Source organism: Dasypus novemcinctus, chromosome 7, assembly GCF_030445035.2.
Source record: "Dasypus novemcinctus isolate mDasNov1 chromosome 7, mDasNov1.1.hap2, whole genome shotgun sequence".
Lineage (NCBI taxonomy): Eukaryota > Metazoa > Chordata > Mammalia > Cingulata > Dasypodidae > Dasypus > Dasypus novemcinctus.
This window is the reverse complement of record NC_080679.1, coordinates 4,634,453-4,653,434: the sequence shown is the minus strand read 5'-3', so window position 1 is coordinate 4,653,434 and position 18,982 is coordinate 4,634,453. Positions and strand designations below refer to the sequence as shown.

At 51.4% G+C, this 18,982-nt stretch overlaps 1 protein-coding gene across 4 annotated transcripts in view; it reads right to left on the bottom strand.

The window, feature by feature from the left end:
- Positions 1-18,982, bottom strand: part of HDAC4 (histone deacetylase 4) — a 325,560-nt gene that overhangs the window by 136,537 nt on the left and 170,041 nt on the right. The window lies entirely within an intron of this gene.

Here is an 18,982-nt window from a genome sequence, read left to right as displayed (position 1 = left end):
CATCATTTGCCACTTAATCTCCTGCCTTCCAAAGAACCACCTGTTGCTGATGATGCTTTGTTGTTCATGTTTCCTTTTCTTTTCTCCCCATTTGCTTTCCTCTGGAATATATATATAAACTTCAAAATCACGCACAAGCAGATGGGACAGTACAAGTGTCCCATGCATCCATCACCCAGGTGAATAGTGAACAATTACCAGCACACGGCCCATCTCATTTCTTCCACATATCCTAGGTTATACTGAAGCAAATCCTAGCCATTACAGCATTTCATTCATTAATACTTCAGTGTCTTTAAAAGAAAATATCTTTCAAAGATCATAATCAAATATCATCAACATACCCATATAAATGAACATTCCCCTCATATTATCAAGTATGGAAAGTGTTCACATGTTTTAGATAGTCTCATAAAGGTTTTTATAAACTTCGCTCAAATCAAAATCCAAATAAGGTCCATGCATTGTAATTGGCTGGCTTGTTTCTTACGTTCTTTTTCATCTAGAGGTCCCCTCCCTTCCCTGCCTCAGTTTACCTACTGCAGACACCTGTGCTGTGGAGTCGGCCACAGCCTGTGTTCTGCAGTCACACCCCACGGAGTGCAGTGGCGTGGCTCCCCTGTCCCTGTGGGGCCTGGAAACGAAGTTGACCTGGAGTCCGGGCGGGATGCAGCTCTGGTTGTCCAGCAAGACTACCTCCACAGGAGAGCTTTGTACTTCCAAGGGGAGCCCACGACAGGCCCGGCATTCAGCAGCTGGAGGTGTCCAAGCAGCTGCAGGTACCCTGCCGAGGCTGAGTCATCAGGGTTGTAAGAAGCACAGACTAGCTCTCCCATGCCCTCTCCATTTGCTGGCTGGACTATGTCTCTAAGGAGGAAGATTCCCAAATCACCTATTTTGGTATTCTGGCAATTTTTGTAAGACAGGCAAGGTAAAGGTTTGATCGCTTTCTTTTACTTTCAAGTTTGAAACAATGAGTTGGTCCCCTAGCCACCCCAAATTTGAGCGTTGGTTTGTTTTTTCAGCATCTTAAGGAACTCAGTCCTCCACAGTTACTGCGCAAAACGTCTGCCCCTGTGGGCAGCGGGAGGCCCCGGGCTGGCTCCCAGGCCCCCTGGGCGCCCATGGGCGGTCTCCAAGAGCCCCTGCCCCGCTGCCCGGTCAGGTACTTGGCTCCTGCTCCACGGAATGCTTGAGAGAAACTGGGTTCCCTCAAGTGGAGAGTAATCTGGGTGTTGGGGTGAGCATTTCTTCTGGATTGGGCTTGTGATGTTTCTATCTTGACTGTGTTTTTTGTAAATTTCAGAAGTGAGTGAAATTAGATGCCTGTGTTCAATCTGCCACCGTGCCTTGGAACTTGAGAATGCATAACTGACAAAAAACGTCATTTAAAAGGACTTAACAGTCACAATCAATTTCCATTCAAAACACCAACTCAGATGCGATATCATTTTTCCAATGTTGTTTTTAATTGAACTACAATATTCTACTTAACATCTTGGGGGGGCCTCTTGTGTGTGTGTGCACATGTGCATGCGTAGGTAAGGAGATGAGGTGGAGAAGACAGAAGTACTTTTTAACATAAGACTGCATACAGGTAGCACCTACCTTGGCCTCATATATAAATAAGTATAAACTATTGAAATGAATAATCTTTTCCCTTCGCCACATTCAGATCTATATAAGCAATACCGAAGAAATAAGGTTTTGTTAACAATTCAGTATAATTTAGGTCATGCTTGAAATAATTTAAAATAAGGTCTAAAACCCTTTTGAAATAGTAATTATTACCCAAGTGCAGCTTTCCTTTTAAATGGGTTTTCTAACGAGTTCTTGGTCATTTGGGGGTAGCCTGAGAGATGAGGGCAGGAAATACACCATGGCAAGAAGATGCTGGTTTGTTTTTGTTTTCAACCGTGATGAAACGTAGAGGAATAAACGTAAGTGTAATCCAGGAAGCTGCCCCAGGGTCTCCTGGAACGCACCGTGGGCAGGGAGAGGCTTGTCTCCCTGAGGGCCTGGCTCCAGCCGCTGTTCAGAACAGTGAGTGCCACCCTAAGCTGTGTTTTGTATTTTTAGTGATTTCTATGCACAGTACTAGAAATCAGAAAAGCAGCAGCACGTGATCTGAGGGCCTACTGTACCCCACACTGTTGTGAGTTTTCCCTGTTTAATAATCAAATTATTTCTAGCAAAACCGACTTTAGATTCATGGGCACACAGGGTAAAAGCATCATTGCCCGTGCTCAGGTTCTGGAAAATCCCATTTTGCCCTCAATTAGAAAGTACAATAACGAGTGATACGTTTTCAGGGTACCAAAAAGAAACTGAAGGACCAGCATATCTTCCCTCTCCTGGAATCACGAGACGTTGCACATTGTTTGCTCTTAGGTAGCATTTGAGGCCAAGTCTTGAAGCGAAAGACTTGGAGTTTTACAAGCATCAGACTGGGGGTCTCAGAAGCACAGGCTGCAGCTGCCCCTCGGAGGAACGCGGGCACTGAGCCAGCGCGGAAGGGGAAGAAGGCGGCCTCCACGCCAGGGGGCACCCGGCCCGGTCCTGACCCGCGCCGCCGTGATGCCCCTCCCCGCCCCTCGGACCCCACCCCCGCACTGCCTCCGGGCCTCGCCCCTGGGCCCAAACCTCTGCAGAACTTTCTCTGTTGAAATAGCACAGGAAAGGGACCCCACGTACGAACCAACTCGCAACCCAACTGGAGTTCTCGGCTTCAGGTGGCAGCAGGAACACCAACAGCACCAAAGAAGTGACAGTCAACTCATTTTCTAAGGCAGGGGGTGAGGGGCACCCAGTCCAGACCTTCACTTCCCGGGTGCTGCGTGTGGCACCACGGCACCCGGCTGCAGTTAGATCAGACGCCCACTCTCTCGCCTTGTCTCTCTTCTCGTGAAGGAAGGGAAAAGCTCTTCCATAAGAATTACAGAAATCCTAAGCAGACTTCAAGTGGCCCAAGCACAGCCCAGGGCTCTGCGACGGCCTGGGATTCGCAGGGGTCATTGGGCCCAGCCCCGCAGAGCCCACGCCTCGGGCCTGCAGCTCACTGCTGTGCGCAGGGACTGCGGCAACAGCCCACAACCCAGGCCACCCCTGCACAGCCCACTCCCCAGGCCTGCGACCCACTGCTACATGCGGGGACTGCAGCAACAGCCCACCGCCTGGGCCATCCCTGCACAGCCCACTCCCCAGGCCTGCGACCCACTGCTGCACGCGGGGACTGCAGCAACAGCCCACCGCCTGGGCCATCCCTGTACAGCCTACTCCCCAGGCCTGCGACCCACTGCTGCACGCAGGGACTGCAGCAACAGCCCCCTGCTGGGCCACCCCCGCAGAGCCTGTGGAGCCAAGGCCAAGGCCTCGGGGCTGAGGAGCAGGGCCTGGCCAGGGCGGGCGGTCTCCGGGCAGCAGATGGCACCAGACATGGACTCCTGAAGGTACCGCCTTCACCGGAAGCGTGTGTACCCGAAGGAGATTCTGAAACAGACTGACACCTTCGGGATGAGCCTGGAACAGCAGGCAGAGAGAGGCAGGCGGCTCCGAAGGGCCCTCGTCACCTAAGGGACACCCCTGACGCCACCCAGCAAGATGCCGACGCTGATGTATGAGTGCCCACCTTCAGGGCAGGGAAGGGTTCAGCACCCTCCCCACCCTGACTTGTGCTCAGGAGGGGCCGGAGGACGGAGCAGCCCACCTGGTCCAGTCCTTCAAACACCAGGGACTGAGAAACGTCTAGCTCCCAACTTGCGAGTGACCCCCCAAGACAGACAGCACCCCAACTCTGCCCTCTGGAAACCACTGGGCAGGTGCCGGGCTGTCATGGGCCCCGCGTCCCCAGCGCAGCCCGCCTCTGCTGCCCTCTTCACACAATCCACCACGTGGCGGCCCAAAGTCCTCCTCCAAGTGCACTGCGCCAGCTCCTGGGCTGCCCGCCTGCCCAGCTACCTGTGGCTTCAGCCATGCCTGCTGCAGGCTGCGCCCCACCTGGCCTTCCAGCTCAGGCCCCGCTGCACACTGTGCAGGCCAGGGCACCCCTGGGGGACAGCACACCACGCAGCACCTTTCGGGGCCATCTGCCAATATCTATGGTAACTTAGAAGCATGCCTACCTATTTGACCTGGAGGGCTCTATCCAAAAGAGACACTCACTCAAAACCACCAAGAAATACATTTAAGAATATTTTCACAGGATTGTTTGAAAAGCTCCAAACTGGAAACGCCATCCCCAGGGACAGTTGGATGCTCCGTGGACGCTGCAGGATGGCCTGCAAGGCAGCTGTCCTTGCGGGAATGCTGGAGGGACATGTCTCCTGGAAGTGGGAAGGAGCAGCAGAGGAAACAGCGCCTACCGCCGATCCACTTTGGGGCGCGTGCTTACACCAGCAGACGCTTCCCACTAAACAATCAGCCCAGTAGCTTCAACAGATAAACTGCAAGAGTTTAAGAAAGGAAAAAAAAAAAAAAATAGGGAGGGGAAACCTATAAAGTAACTGGAGACTAGTAAGAGCCAAACAATCACATTTGACAACATGTTGTCAAAAAACAACAACAAAAATCAAATAAGCAAAAAACCCCAGACTAAAAAATATTTTGTTTTAAGCACCATCAGGATCACATAGCACTGGGTGAATATCTGAAAATATCAAAGGATTACTCTTAATATTCATTAACACTTGCCCAGAGGAGCTGGCTGAGGACACAACGGCACAAGCCAAAGGGCCCAAGCTAAACGGTCATGGCCAAGTCTGTCCTTGCCACTATGGAAGCCCCTCACCCCTACAATCAAAGAACTACAGAAAGTTAATAGAATTGACGAGGAAATTTAACAAGGTGGTGTTCAAGAGCAACAGTAAAAATCAACTGCATGTCAGTGTAATTTAACAAAGAGAAAACCTAACTTTTTTTTTTTAAATACAAGGTCCCTGCACTTGGATCCAACAAAAGATGCTGGAGACTTTCCTGGATAAGGATGATAAGGTACTGCTGGAAGGTGTTTTACATGGCCTAAGAAAACGGAAGGACAGCCGTGTTCAAGGGCAAGGAGACGTACTAGCATAGATATTAGTCCTCTCCAAACTGACCTTCAGAACCCATGAAAAGCACAAAGCACGTTGTGAATTTAACACGCTGACTCTAAAACTGCCTAAGAGAAGAAAACCCCAGATAGCCAAGATACTCGAAGGAGCCAGCAGGGGGTCCTTTGCAGATTACCATGGACAAGATAAACTTGTGAATAAATCTTGCAAATAAATGTTCATTTCTGGGGAAAGAAGACAGAATTCATCCTTATTCTTACCATGAGCCAATATCAACTCCACACGGATTAAGAATAAAATGTGAAAGGCAAAATTTTAAAACTTTTAGAGGGCAATGTCGGAAAATATCCTCATAACCTTGGGAAGAGGAAAACTCTCTTAAGCAAGATGTAAAAGTGTTTACCACAAAAGACAAAGGTGATACATTCCACTACATTTAAATTGAACATTTCTGTTTATTCAGCACCATTAGAAAGTGAAAAGCCTAGATCTAGAAGATAGTCAATATAACTGCTTTACTTGACAAGGGATTTGTACCTGGAAGGTGTAACTCCTATAAAGAAAAAGATAAACAATTCAAAAGAAACACATCAGGATGTGAAAGGCTGGCAGGGAAGGCCGGTGGTGGAGGGAAAGCACGGCTGCCCCGGGCCAGCACCCAGAGGAGGGCAGGGGGCCGGGGAGGGCACACCAGCTCACCTGACGCTGGCCCTCTGGCACGGGGCAACGAAGCCGCGCCTGCGTCGGGGCAGCATAAGGAGAAGGAAGGCTCTGGAAAAGCTGCCGCCTGGTCTGCAGGCCTGCCCAGCACTTCCACTCCCAGGTCCACCTGGACGGAGAGGGGAGAGTGAGTGCCTACACGGAGGCCGCAGGTGCGTGCGCAGCCCAGAGGCCCTCCAACGCAGCAGCAGACACTCCAGGTGAGGCTGGCTGTGCGACTGCACTCAGCGGTGAAAATTAACCACTCCTATACCGCAGACACTGATCCATCTTAGACATGACATTGTGAGGGGGGAAAAAGCAAGCAAGAGACTAGAGCAGTAAGACGTCACTCACTGACAGTATTAGTCAAAGGGGTGCTGATGAAAATACCAGAAATCGGTTGGTTTTCATAAAGGGCATTTATTTAGGGTAGGAGCCTACAGTCACCAGGCCATAAAACGTGTCTGTCTTCCCTCACCAAGTCTGTTGCCATGTGTTGGAGCAAGATGGCTGCCGACGCCTGCAGGGTTCAGGCTTCCTGGGCTCCTCTCTTCCCTGGCTCAGCTCCTCTGTTTTCTCCACAAAGTCAGCTGAAGAGTGTCAGGTGACCAGCTCGGTCTGTCTCCCCAGGGCTAGATTCTCTCCAGGCTCAGCTGCTCTGCTCCTCTATGTGCTTACTTCCCAGGCTCCAGCCCAAGACTCCAGCTCTGCCCCTTGCCATGCCTTTTACCTGAGAGTCCTCACCCACCAAGGAGCGGGGACTCAACACCCTACTGACAGGGCCCAATCAAAGCCCTAATCATAATTTAATTACGTAAAAGTGAAGCTTCAGACAGATTGGTTTACAAATCCAATATCTATTTCTTTAATTCATAAACACTATCAAACTGCTACACAGACTAACCGATATGCTGTGCTTGAGGAATAGATGACAAAACTGGTTTTTAAGAGAAAGTAAACCAGTGATAAACACAATACAGAGAAGCAGGTTTACTGCCACGGTAACTGGCTGCCCTGGAAATTCATGGGATACAGGGCCTGGGGACAGACAGCCTGGAGGAGCTCGGCCCTGGTTAAATAACCGAGGACAACGTCCTACTCCACTTTCCACCAAGAGCGATGCCTTTGGGATCATAAACAAGGAACGACAGTCTAGAGGGACAGGATGAGTTCAAAATTCCACTGTCTTAACTGGCAACGCAAGGTTAAAACAAATCAAAAAAGCCCTAGTAAGTGGAAGAACATTCCATGCTCATGAATTGGAAGACTAAATATCATTAAGATGTCAATTCTACTCAAATTGATTTACAGATTTAATGCAATCCTGATAAAAATTCCACCAGCATTAAAGAAAAAACTGAAAACATGATCATTATATTTATTTGGAAGGGTAAACAGTCCTGAATAGCTAGAAACATCATAAAAAGGAAAAGTGAACCCTCATCTCCAGACTTTAAATCATAATACCTACCTATAGTGTTAAAAATAGCATGGTACTGGCCTAAAGACACAATAGACCAATGGAACCAAATTTATGGTTCAGAAACAGACCCTCACAGGTATGATCAAGTGATTTTAGACCAGCCTATCACACTCAAACAGCTCAGGCAGAACAATCCATTCAACAAATGGTGCTGAAAGAATTGGACTTCCATAGCTGAAAGAAGGAAAGAGGACCCCTATCTCTCTCACACCTTATCCAAAAATTAACTAAAAATGGATAAAAAAACTAAAAATAAAAACAAGAACCATAAAACTTCTAGAAGAAATTATTGGAAAATAACTTCAAGACCTGGTGGTAGGTGGTGGATTCTTAAAGGAGATAAGAGGAGGACAGAGTGGACTACTGATGGTTAACGTATGTAGAAGTTTTAATTAGCTTTACTGTAAAACTATGGAAACGTACAGAGTGGATGGTAACACACAGTGAATAACAGCTAGTTTATAAATGGGGATGTGACTGAAAATGGTAGTCTAGGTATGTAAATGCCAATTGACAGAATGCTTGAGAATAACCTAGGAGTTGGATAGCACAGTAAACCAAGAGGTGGGTGAGAATTGTGGGTGATGGTACAGATGCAAGAGTGTCCTTTGTTAGCTAGAACAAATGTATATCACTACTGCAGGGTGTTGGAAATGTGGGGAAGCATGGGAAAATACAGCTGGAGTGACCTATGGACTGTGGTTAGTAGTAATAATATGATACTCTTGCATCTATGTGAAAGATGTACTGTGTTGATACTGAGGCAGAATGGACAATGTGAGCCAAATGTACACTATGGACATGGTAATAATCAGATGATATTATTTTATCTGTAGCAAATGATACACCACATTGTGGTTTGTTGTTTGAGAATTCTGCACGTGACTGATTGTTTTATAAGTTTACAACTTCTGTCATAAAAATATATTTAAAAAATATTAATAGGGTGGGTTGGGGGAAAAACACACCAAATGTAAGATAAGGACAATGATTAGTTGTAAGATTTTGACAGTGTTCCTTCATAGTTTGTAACAAACGTCTCATGACAATGCAAGGTATTGGTGGAGGGTTGATGTATGGGGCCCCTGTATGATGTTATGCATGTTTGCTTTATAAGTTCACAACTTTTACTATACACTTGTTTATGTATGTTCATATATAAATGATATAAAGATAATAATAGGATTGGTTGGGAGAAAATATCTTGCTTAGTAATAATATTTTGACAATGCTCTTTAATCATTAGTTAAAAAGGTTTAACAACAGTGCCAAGTTATTGGTGGTAGGGTGAGTTATGTGAGTCTTGTGTGATGTTATATATATTTGTTTTGTAAGTTCACAACTATTATTATACACTTGTTTATGTATGCTTATGTATGAGCGATATACTTTAATAAACTAAAAAAAAAATTCTACTGTCTTGACTTCTTATCAATACAGTACGTGCAACATGTACAAGCAGAACAAAATGCACACGAGCACACAGAGAGCAGCGAGCCACAGGGAAGGAGGCTGGGGTGTAGCCCCAGGAAAAGCCAAGGAAGCAGAGGGGAATGAGAGTAGGGAACACTCCATTACCATCTGGCCATAAAGAGGATCCGCGGACCTTTAAACAGGCTCCCCGGATGCTAAAGGCCTTTTCTATATACAAGTGTAGTCAAAAAGAGGGCTGGCAGTGGCTTGTCGTCACCTATTTATAAGACATTTCTTGAAAGGCTAGATGAAAATTCCTCAGTGCGACATAATTAGCAATTATAAGCACTATTATCTGATGGAATCACCGAGTTTTAATGCTCTAAAACCACTTTCTTGCAAAAAAAAAATTTAATTCCAATCTGAATTTACCTATTTGGAATGAACTTTAAATGAAAACTTCTGACAGGAGGACATGACTATATTGTTTCGTCCATCTCACTCCAAGTGGCAGGAAAGCAGGGCTGCCCTGGCCACCCACAGCAGGTTCGGGTCGGCGTCCCTGCGGGCCCAGGGCTCTGGGAGCAGCCCCCCGCGGCTGGGCTGGGTGGTACCTGGGGACAGAGCAGCAGTGGCACACAGAGCAGCTCCGCTGGGGTCTGCCTGCTCTGCGGGCCTTGAGCTGTGGCTCCAGCCAACCAGCAGGCTGGCGAGTCTAAGGAAGGCCGCCACGGGACATCAAGCGCACAGCAGTGCCGGGCCTCCACAAGCCCTGAACCCAGGCAACGACTTCCCACTTCACTTTCACTCCTAAGCCACGTAACACCTTCTCCATCAGCGACACCTTAAAATAACTTCAAGATTTTCACAAGCATGCCTTTTCTTTAAACAAACAAAGCATTCATCATGGAGAGACCCAGCAGAGAGTGCAGACTCACCGTGAAGCTAAAATGCAGTCCATTCTCTTTACTAATATTTAATACAAATCACTTAGCAGAGTAATCTAAAAACTAGGGTCATCTAAAAAAAGATCTCCTTTATAAATGAAAACTGTCCTTAGTCTTCTAAAAACTGGTAAAGGGAATCAAGGACAACATATGGGAAAAATTCTTGTTTGTTTCATAGAGATTTTAATTTTGAAGCCCAAAAGAAATGGATGGGATGTTTTAAATTTCTAGAGTAATATTAGAGTCAAAGTAATCTTTGAACTTAAGTTGTGAAGGTTTGAAGGGTCTTTGCACATCACTGCCTCCGAGCTATGCAATTCTGCCTGTTAGCTCCCACCTCCTGTGTGAACTCCCCCTCCTGTGAGCTCCCCCTCCCCTACATGAGCTCCCCCTGCCAAGTAAGCTCCCCCTACCATGTGAGCTCCCCCCTTGTAAGCTCCCTCTCCCATGTGAGCTCCCCCTCCCCTGTGTGAGCTCCCCCTCCCCTGTGTGAACTCCCTCTCCCCTGTGTGAACTCCCTCTCCCCTGCATGAGCTCCCCCTCCCCTGTGTGAGCTCCCCCTGCCCTGTGTGAGCTCCCCCTGCCCTGTGTGAACTCCTCCTCTCCAGGTGTGACTCCTCCTGCTTCGGGGATAAGTGGACTGAGTGGCGCCTGCACAGAAGTACAGAAAGTGCAGTGTGTAGGGCCCCTTTCTTTCAGAACATTACAGAACTGCCTCTTGTAAAGGACACAGGCTAATGGAACTTACACCCACCCCTCTAAAATTCCATTCTAATGGCCATAAAAAAGGACAAACTTTTTCTAAAAAATAAATCAAGCAAGCAAACAACAGCCAGAGTGGTGGAAGCTGGCAAGTGGCCTGGCAGGCGAGAACACTCCAGCGGTGCTGGGAGATGGGAGGCCCGGTCCCTTGGGGCCATGGGTGCAGGGAAGGCCACACCACTGCCAGCGGGCAGACCCCAGGACCCTGCTGCATCCCTCCAGGCACTGGGACCTCTGGCTGAGGTGCTGGCCTGCAAACAGACGCTGGTACAGTGAGGTTAGGATTCTGGGAGCCCCGCCTGTATCCCCAGGAAGGAGCTGAGAGGGCCCTCTCCAGGGAAACTGTAAGGGCCAAGGGAAAAGAACAACGGGTGAGGCACTGGGACCCCCTGAAGAGGCAGGCGTCTGCCCCCACCCCGCCCGGCAGGGCTCACTCTTAGACTTCATCGGCTACCTAGGATCACCAAACGCTTAGGAAAACCTCCAACTGAAAAATCAAGAGAAATGCTCTCCTCGGAGCCTCTTCACTTGCTTACCACCTGTCTACCACCCCTGGGTGTCCTGCAAAGATGCTAGGGTTGGTGGAGGCCCAGCCTTCGTGCCGCTCTCCTTGGTCGCCCCAGAGCCCAGCCGGTGCCGGAACACACTGGGGGCCACGCGGCCCGGAGGACGGGGCAGGGGTCTGTACCAGCACGCCCCGCAGACGCTGCTCTCAGCAGGCATGCTGCAGCCCCCCACGGCACAAGTGGACGGCGAGCACGGCAGGTGCAGCCCGAGCAGGTGCACCACGGGGACAGGACAGGCCCAGTGCCCCACGCTGCCTGCTGAAGACGTGCAGGAATTCAGCCTCTCCCTGGGCTCCGCTGCCCGCCTGCCACACGCCTGCTGCTGACCTCGGTCCTGGAGAGCCACCTACTCTGCTCCAAAGGGCCTCCTGCACCTGTGCCTTCAGTTCCGTCAGCGCCCGGAGCCGTCTTCCAACTCCAGCAACAAAAGAGCTGGCGCACACGCAGGAGAAAACCCAGCGTCAGGGCTTAGGAGAAAAGCCGAGGGTCCAGCACAGACACTGCTCAGCCGGCGTCTGTGTACCTGCTGAAGCAGAAACCCAGAGCGAGCAGGACTCTGGTACTGGGCGTTCTTCCAGAGCCTTTCCAGACAGTGTGCGAGCAAAGAGGAAGAGCCTTACGGACTAGAGCAGGGGTTCTTAGCCAGGGGTCTGTGAGCTTGAACTGAAATTCAAAAAAGCATTATTCTTGTGGGGATGCATTCGTGCAGGTAGATATATTAAGTAGCACATGGTACAGTGAGGACTTAGGAAGGGGCCCGTGGTTTTCACCTGCCTGGCAAAGGGCTCTGTGGAACAAAAAAGGTTAGGAGCCCCTGGTCTAAGGGGAGGGCATCTACAATGAAGGAGATGAGTAAGTCAGCCACACGGAAAAGACGATGGAAAAATCAGACAGGTAAACCTGATGCAGGGCTTGCTGATCCCCATTTATAGCTGTGGGAAAGCAAGCCAAAGAGAGGTAGAGAAACCTGCCTGAGGTCACACTGGCAGGAAGTGGGCGAGCAGAGCCTACTGGGCACCCCACGCTAAGAGGACTGCTCTGACGGCTGTGCCAGGCCTGGCCTGAATCAGCAAGGACAAAAGCAAGAGCCGAGCAAGGGGGCACCTCATGGTCTGGACTGGGTGACAACGGCAGACGTAGGAGGAAGTGGCCAGAGTCAGCATGTGGTGGAATAACTCTAATGAGCCATATTTTGCACACCACATAACTCAGCCTTTTCAAATGTTTTAGTGAATTCAAAAGTTGTGCAGTCCTCACTATGGACCAGTTTTCAACTGTTTCCATCGCTGCGATGTGATCCCTCCTGCACATATTCAAAAGGCATGCCTGATGAACAGGCTGCAAGGCTACAGGTGAGGCTACAGGTGGGATCTGAGAGCAGGAGGGTCAGGCGAGTCAGCACAGCCCAGGTTGAGGGAGGAGCAGGGGTCTGCGCCTGGACCTCTGACGCTGGAGATGCCAGCTGAGAGACTTGAGATGGGAGCAAGCGCCAAGCTGGCGAACGGGGCCGGGGAGGTCGGAGGAGACGTGGCCTGGAGATGGACACTGGAGCAGCATCAGTACCCACAGCGGCTTCCGGCTGTGATTCCACAGGATGAGACGAGTGCGATCACCAAGGAAGGGGCCAGGAAAAAGGAGAAGTGCCTCCAAGGACGGGCCCCGGGGATGAGAGGAGGGGCCTGCACAGGAGCCCAGGACAGGCGAGGGCAGTGGTGAGCACAGCAGGGAGTAGCGTGTCCAGGAGAGGGCGGGGTGGTGTCCAGGAGGCGCGGGGGCGCGGCCGGGGCCTGGTGAATGTACACACGGGAACAGCTGTCCCCAGGGACAGCGGTCGAGGTCTGAAACTTGGGCTCTCTGTAAGAGCCAGGACCCCCAGCACGGCATCCAGAGCCCGCCGCATGCCCTCCTGTCCCACCCAGGCGCCACCCTCCTTCTCTGGACCAACAAAGCTGAAGAGCGCAACATGGGAGACACCCCCACAGCAGAGAAAACCAGAGCAGACCCCAAGGGCCCACCTGGCCACCACCCACGAGGAAGGCTGGCTCGGCCGTCGGCCAGCGCTGCGGCTCACGGGAGGCGGTGCGCCCACGCAGGTGGACCCAGCTCAGCTCACGCCCACGAGCGCCTGCTGAGACGGGGCCAAACGCTCGTCACTCGGCTCATCAAAAATCCCCATGCACAAATACTAGGGGGCAGGCTCTCTCGGCGAGGCCGTCCCTTAGGGTGCCTGAAAACCCTCGGGAGACCTTCACACTGTGACTCGACTCGCACAAGTCACTGTATAGTCAGAGGAGACGATCATGCGCCAAAATTGATTTTTAAAATACGTTCTAGCACATTAAACTCGAATTTGTTTTAAAAATGGAATATATAAATTCTTATGTAGATACGTTTGTGTTTTATAGTTTATGTACACATACTTATGTTTCATATCGTCTATACATTTTAATTAGGATCAAACTGCACAGTTTTTTTCCTAGTAATGCACCTAGCTAAATATAAAAGCACGTGTCTATGGAAACACACACACATACATACGTATTGTAGCTATATATAACCATGACGAAAACTCTGTTGAAGAGCAAAAATGGAATGCTCCCATTCAACTTCGTCTAGAAAGAACGTGAAAGGCAGAGTCTCCAGGTACTGGCTTTACGCACCTAGGAGTCTTCCTTCCCCTGTAAGGGACACGTAGCACTCACGACCGCGGTGGCAGCGCTGGTGCTGGGAGCCCTGAGTCGAGGTGTCCGTGGACTACCCTGCCCTCAAGGCAGCTCAAGCCCACAGCCGCGGCCCCAGCCTTGTCCTCAAATGAGGGGCCCTCAAAATCAAGACTTCATCAAGTAGTGGAGACTTCAATTAAGCTCGTTTTTAATGCACTTTGTGCTGAATATTTACCATACGAATACTCAGACGGTTTCTCTTTTGAATAAAGGCCTTTTACAGGGTCCCCCCCATGTCCTTCCCTGGGCATGGAACGCCCGCCCTGGAGTGACCCTCCTGGCCCCGCGCTGTCCACCTGAGACGCTGCCCTGCTGGGGAACTGAGGCTGGGAAGGGTGTGTGCCACCCCTTCCCACACCGTGCTGGGGGCCACAGGGAGCGCCAGTTCCCCGGGAGCACCCCCAGAAGGCAGACCCTGTGGGGACCCAGCGCCCCGTGGGGACCTGGCACCCCATGGGGACCCGGTGCTGTTACGTGCTGCCGCTGCGCCTCGGCCGCCTTTCTCAGCAGCTCTGGGGCCTGCCTGAGACGGAGGGTCCCTCTGGGTCACCGCTGGCCTCGGCACTTCCTGAACGACACCACCCCTGGTGTGAAAAAGGTGCAAACGACAATTCACAAAGGCATCCCGTTCCGCGCCTTTTCCCTTCTGCCCTAATCTGCAGCCCTGGCCCCCGAGGACAGGTCCCTGGTGGCAACCCTGGAAGCGGAGCCTGCGTGGCCACACCAGGCCCCCGGCAGCTGCCACGCGGTCCCGACCCCAGACAGGGCAGGGTGGCGGCTGTCCCTGGGCACGGTCATAGGCCTGGCTGTGGGGGACCCCGAGGGCGGGCAAGAGGGCTCCCAGGAGCCTGCGGCTCCAGTGCCGCCGCGGGGCGAGCAGGAGGCCCTGGTCCTGGGCAAAGAGCCAACGACCACGCCTTAGACCTGACGGTTCTGGCCTCCGAGCGTGACTGAGGAATCCTGGCGTTTAAAAAGAAAAGGGCAGAACAGACATCATCCACTCGGCAGGAGCAGGGGCTTGACCGGGAACCCCCGAGGGACCAGCAGGGCGCAGCAGTGCCCCCAGGATGGAGGCGGGCACGGGGAGCCAGCTCACGCCGCGTCAGGGCCAGGAGCTGGAATCACCCAGGAAGCCGGGGACCAGTCCCAGCTCAAGCCAGCCGGGCTAAGCACCTGCCTTTTCACCAGGAAAAAAAGAAATGAGCGTGGGAGCGGCTTTTGAGTTCCTGCCACCATCTCTGCCGGAAGCCCCCACCCCCAGAAAGGCAGCTCAAACCTATCTCTGTGACCCCCGTAACCTGGCAGCCCCCAGTGCGTGCCGCAGGGCTGAGTGCGGCTCAGCAGGTGCTCCGTGAACAGCCTCCACCTGCGCCGCGCCCCCCTTGGAGGAGCCTCTGGAAGCTCCGGGCTCAGGAACGGGACCCCCCACATGTCATGTCAACATTCCTAGGGCTTTTTTTTTAAGATTCATTTTTTATTTCTCTCCCCTTCCTGCCCCCCCACTCCCCACCCCCCACCCCAGTTGTCTGCTCTCTTTATCCATTCACTGTGTGTTCTTCTGTGTCCGCTTGGGTTCCTGTCAGCGGCACCAGGAATCTGTGTCTCTTTTTGTTGCATCATCTTGCTGCATCAGCTCTCTGTGCATACAGCACCACTCCCGGGCAGGCTGCGCTTTTTCACGCGGGGCAGCTCTCCATACAGAGCGCACACCTTGTGCATGAGGCTTCCCTACACGGGGAGACACCCCTGCATGGCATGGCATTCCTTGCGTGCATCAGCGCTGCGCATGGGCCGGCTCATCACATGGGTCAGGAGGCCCTGGGTTTGAACCCTGGACCTCCCATGTGGTAGGCGGACGCTCTATCAGTTGAGCCAATTCTGCTATCCTCTTAGGGATTTCTTGAAACGTGTGACAGATTCAACAATCCCAGGCTTTGGTCCAAGTCTTCACGGAGGAAGCGCCTTTGTTATAGGGTACTCACAGCTTGGTCTGGTTCTCTTGTGCAGCGGAGGGAGTGGCAAGCTGAAATTCCTGGACTTATTAGGGGCTTTAAACAAAGTGTTTCTTAATAGATCACTTAAAGGGCTTTCCTCTTTACAGTAACATGCTCTATCAAGAACACGGTCAGTTTTATACAGAGATAAACCCCAATCTGATTCTAAGGGAGGGTAGCAGTCGCCCTTCCTACCCAAGGGTGGCCCTACAGCAGCTACCACGGAGGCGCTGCAGGCGCTCCTGCCCAGGGCCCTGAGCCAGGCACCTGGGCACAGCAGAGGTCCATCAGAAACCCTGTGGCACCTCCTCTCCATCTTCTGGGCTTCTGTGGGGTACCCGTCATGCTATTTTAGTAGTTTTCGGCAAGCTCAGGCTCTTTCCCCCTGCTCTCTATTTCAGAACTTTCCTTAGAGCTGTGTGAAAATTGTTTTAATGTTTATCATTTGTTCTATATTTCCCAAGAAGATAAACCATCTTTTGGAAATATCTGCAAGCCCAAACTGAGCAAGAGCTGTAAATAAAAACCCCGGCATGGAGCTGGTAACTTGGCTTTCAAGAAGTGTACAAATGTGCTTCCTGGAACTATAAATAGAATCTGGCCTTTCCCCAGGCAGAAATGGTGAAACATAATTTAAGTTCTCATATATAAATGGAGTTGCTAAAGACAAATTTAACTACTCAAAATAACTGACAGAAAAAATAATAATAATCGATAGATAAAGCAATCCTCTCAAGACTGTTACAGCAATGTTGTAAACCAGGACCTATTAGAAAAGAAATCTAAGGCTATGTAACTACAACACAAAGACAATATAATAGAACAATAACAAAAAACGAACATTTTATTACTGTGCACTTATTAAAACTGCTTTGCTCAAACCGTCTCCCTCAGTTCTCACAACAACCTGCGCGGCAGGTCCCAGTGGTGACAGGAAATCCAAGACGGGCTCAGTGGAGACCTGCCCAGGTGGCTCAGCCAGGAAAAGCTGACAAGTGGATTCAGATCCGGACTGCAGGGCTCAAACGCCCACCACCCGCTGTAGCCCCACAACTGGTCAGCGGCTGTGCTCGCCAGCAGCCCAGGGTGGGAGCTGCTCCCTGAAGGCTGCTTTGATTATGCTGAAACTGGATAGATGAAAGGCAAGCTATCACTGGTTGAGCACCTGCTTCCCACGTACAAGGTAGATTTCTGGAAAATTAAAAATAGTTTAAGTGGTCTAGGAAGGCTAAGAATCCCATCTGCAACTGCCCTTGTCCTTTCAGTTACATCAGGTCAAGTTTACATAATACAGGGAAGAATGTGTTTCAGAATTTCCTTCTTAGCAACTTCAAAACGTTTGCTTCGGTTTTTCACCTACAAGCTGGGCTGCAGTAGGAACCAGGATTGCTTAACAGGAACAGCTGAAATATTTAAAAATAGAACCTGGCCCTTCCACTTGGCAGGAGGAGGAGGAGGGAGGGCAGCCGAGGGGCGGCGTGAAGCCTGCCCGTGCTCTCCGGAGGAAGCTGGCCTCCTCCAGCTGGGGACCCTGCCGGCCAGGTGCCATGAGCACTCCTCCGGCCTTCTGGAAACCAAGTGCTCCAACTGGACTCCCAGAGGCCAAGCAGGAAGGCGTCGCCTTTCCAGGTGCTTGGTCCCCATGGGCGGTGGGGTTCAGGAGAATCACCTGGGGTGCTAGCTTAATAATTTAAATTACAAGTTTGGAGAAACAGCAAAAAAAAAAAACAACAACAATAAAAACTTTCAGCCCCTTAACATACGTGTAACTTTGGGTAAGGAATTGCGCTTCTCGGTTCTTGTTTCCTAACCTGTATCTGCTACTTCAGTGTCCTTGGGGAAATTAAATGCCCATGACCACAAAGTACTTTGATGAATAATGGAAGGGCAATGTGGGAAAGTTAGTTGTTACTCTCATGACCATGATTATTACTGCTGTAATGATCAGCAACCCAGTGTGGCTGCTGCCTGATGAGCATGCCCCACTTCAAGCAGCAAGTGGGATATACACTCACTCCTACTACGCAGCAACTAGATCCTGGAGAAAATAACTCTCTTGAGAGACATTAACACTTTACAAAGGATGACTTGGGGGAAAATACACTGGTAACTCTAAGCAAGCATTATCTGTCAAAAATACCAGAAACCATGTCCCCTTTGTGCATTTCCTTTTGAAGTCAACCCTAGCCAACGACTCCCGGTTTTAAATCCCCAGCCCAGCCCTCCTCTGCGCTCAGGCTCACGGCCCCAGCGGCCGACTCGGCAGCTCCATCGGGACATGTGTCATGTCCACACTCTACTGCCCACACGAAACCCTCCTCGCCCCAAGGCGGCCCCAGCCACATGTCCTGGCTCAGTTAATGGCAACTCCTCCGGCCCAAACACTGAAGCCCCAAGTCTCAGGGTCGCCCAGATCCTCTCCCCGCTCAGTAAGGCCCAGGCCCTCCCACTGCACGGCTAGCGTCTGGACGCTGCTCTCCACGCCCGCAGTTGGCCCCTGCCTGGCTCACTGCAGCGGCCTCCTAATGGGGCTGCCGGCACCCGCCTGCCCACCCAGCCACCACCGTCACCCCGTGAGCACGAGGGGGGCGCTGGCCCTCCCTGGCTCAGAGCCCCACGACAGCGCCCCGTTTCCCTCAAAGGCAAAGCTGATGCCACCACGACCTTGGAGGCCCTGCAGGACGAGCGGCTGCCCGCCCCAGTGACTCTCCCACAGCATGGCCCGACTCCTCCTCCCCTCCGCCCTCCGGCTCCCGGCTGGTCCAGGACGCTCCTGCCTCCAGGCCCCCGCCCTGCCGCTCTCGCCCTGGAACACCCCTCGCCCGGGTCCTCCGTAAAGCGTTAGCTCAAACCACACCACGCCCACCACAAGGCCAACCAGGCCACCCTACACAGCCCCAGGCCTCCCCGCCCCCGAAGCCCCGGTCCACTGCACCACCATAAACACCCCACACCCCCTGGCTGCCCTCTGCTCCCCGCGCAACACAGAGCCGCACGGATCCCAGGTGTGCGTATCCCGGGGGCTCTGGGCAGCGGCCTGCACCCGGAAGGTCCACACGGGGCGTGAGCAGACGGACAGACGGAGCGGAACGTCTTGAGGAGGTCGTCCTCGATCTCCCTATTTAAAAGTGCAGAACCCCCAGGAATTCCCTCTCTCCTTGCCTGTTCATTCCCCCCAGCACAATATTGTTTTCTAACATTTTCTAATGTTCTAGATAATTTACAACAACAACTTTGATTTAATAAGTGTATTGAGAATTCGGCACACATCAACTACAGAATACAAATTCTCAAGTACATATTGAACGTTCATCAAAACTGACCATACAAAAAGCAAGCCTCGA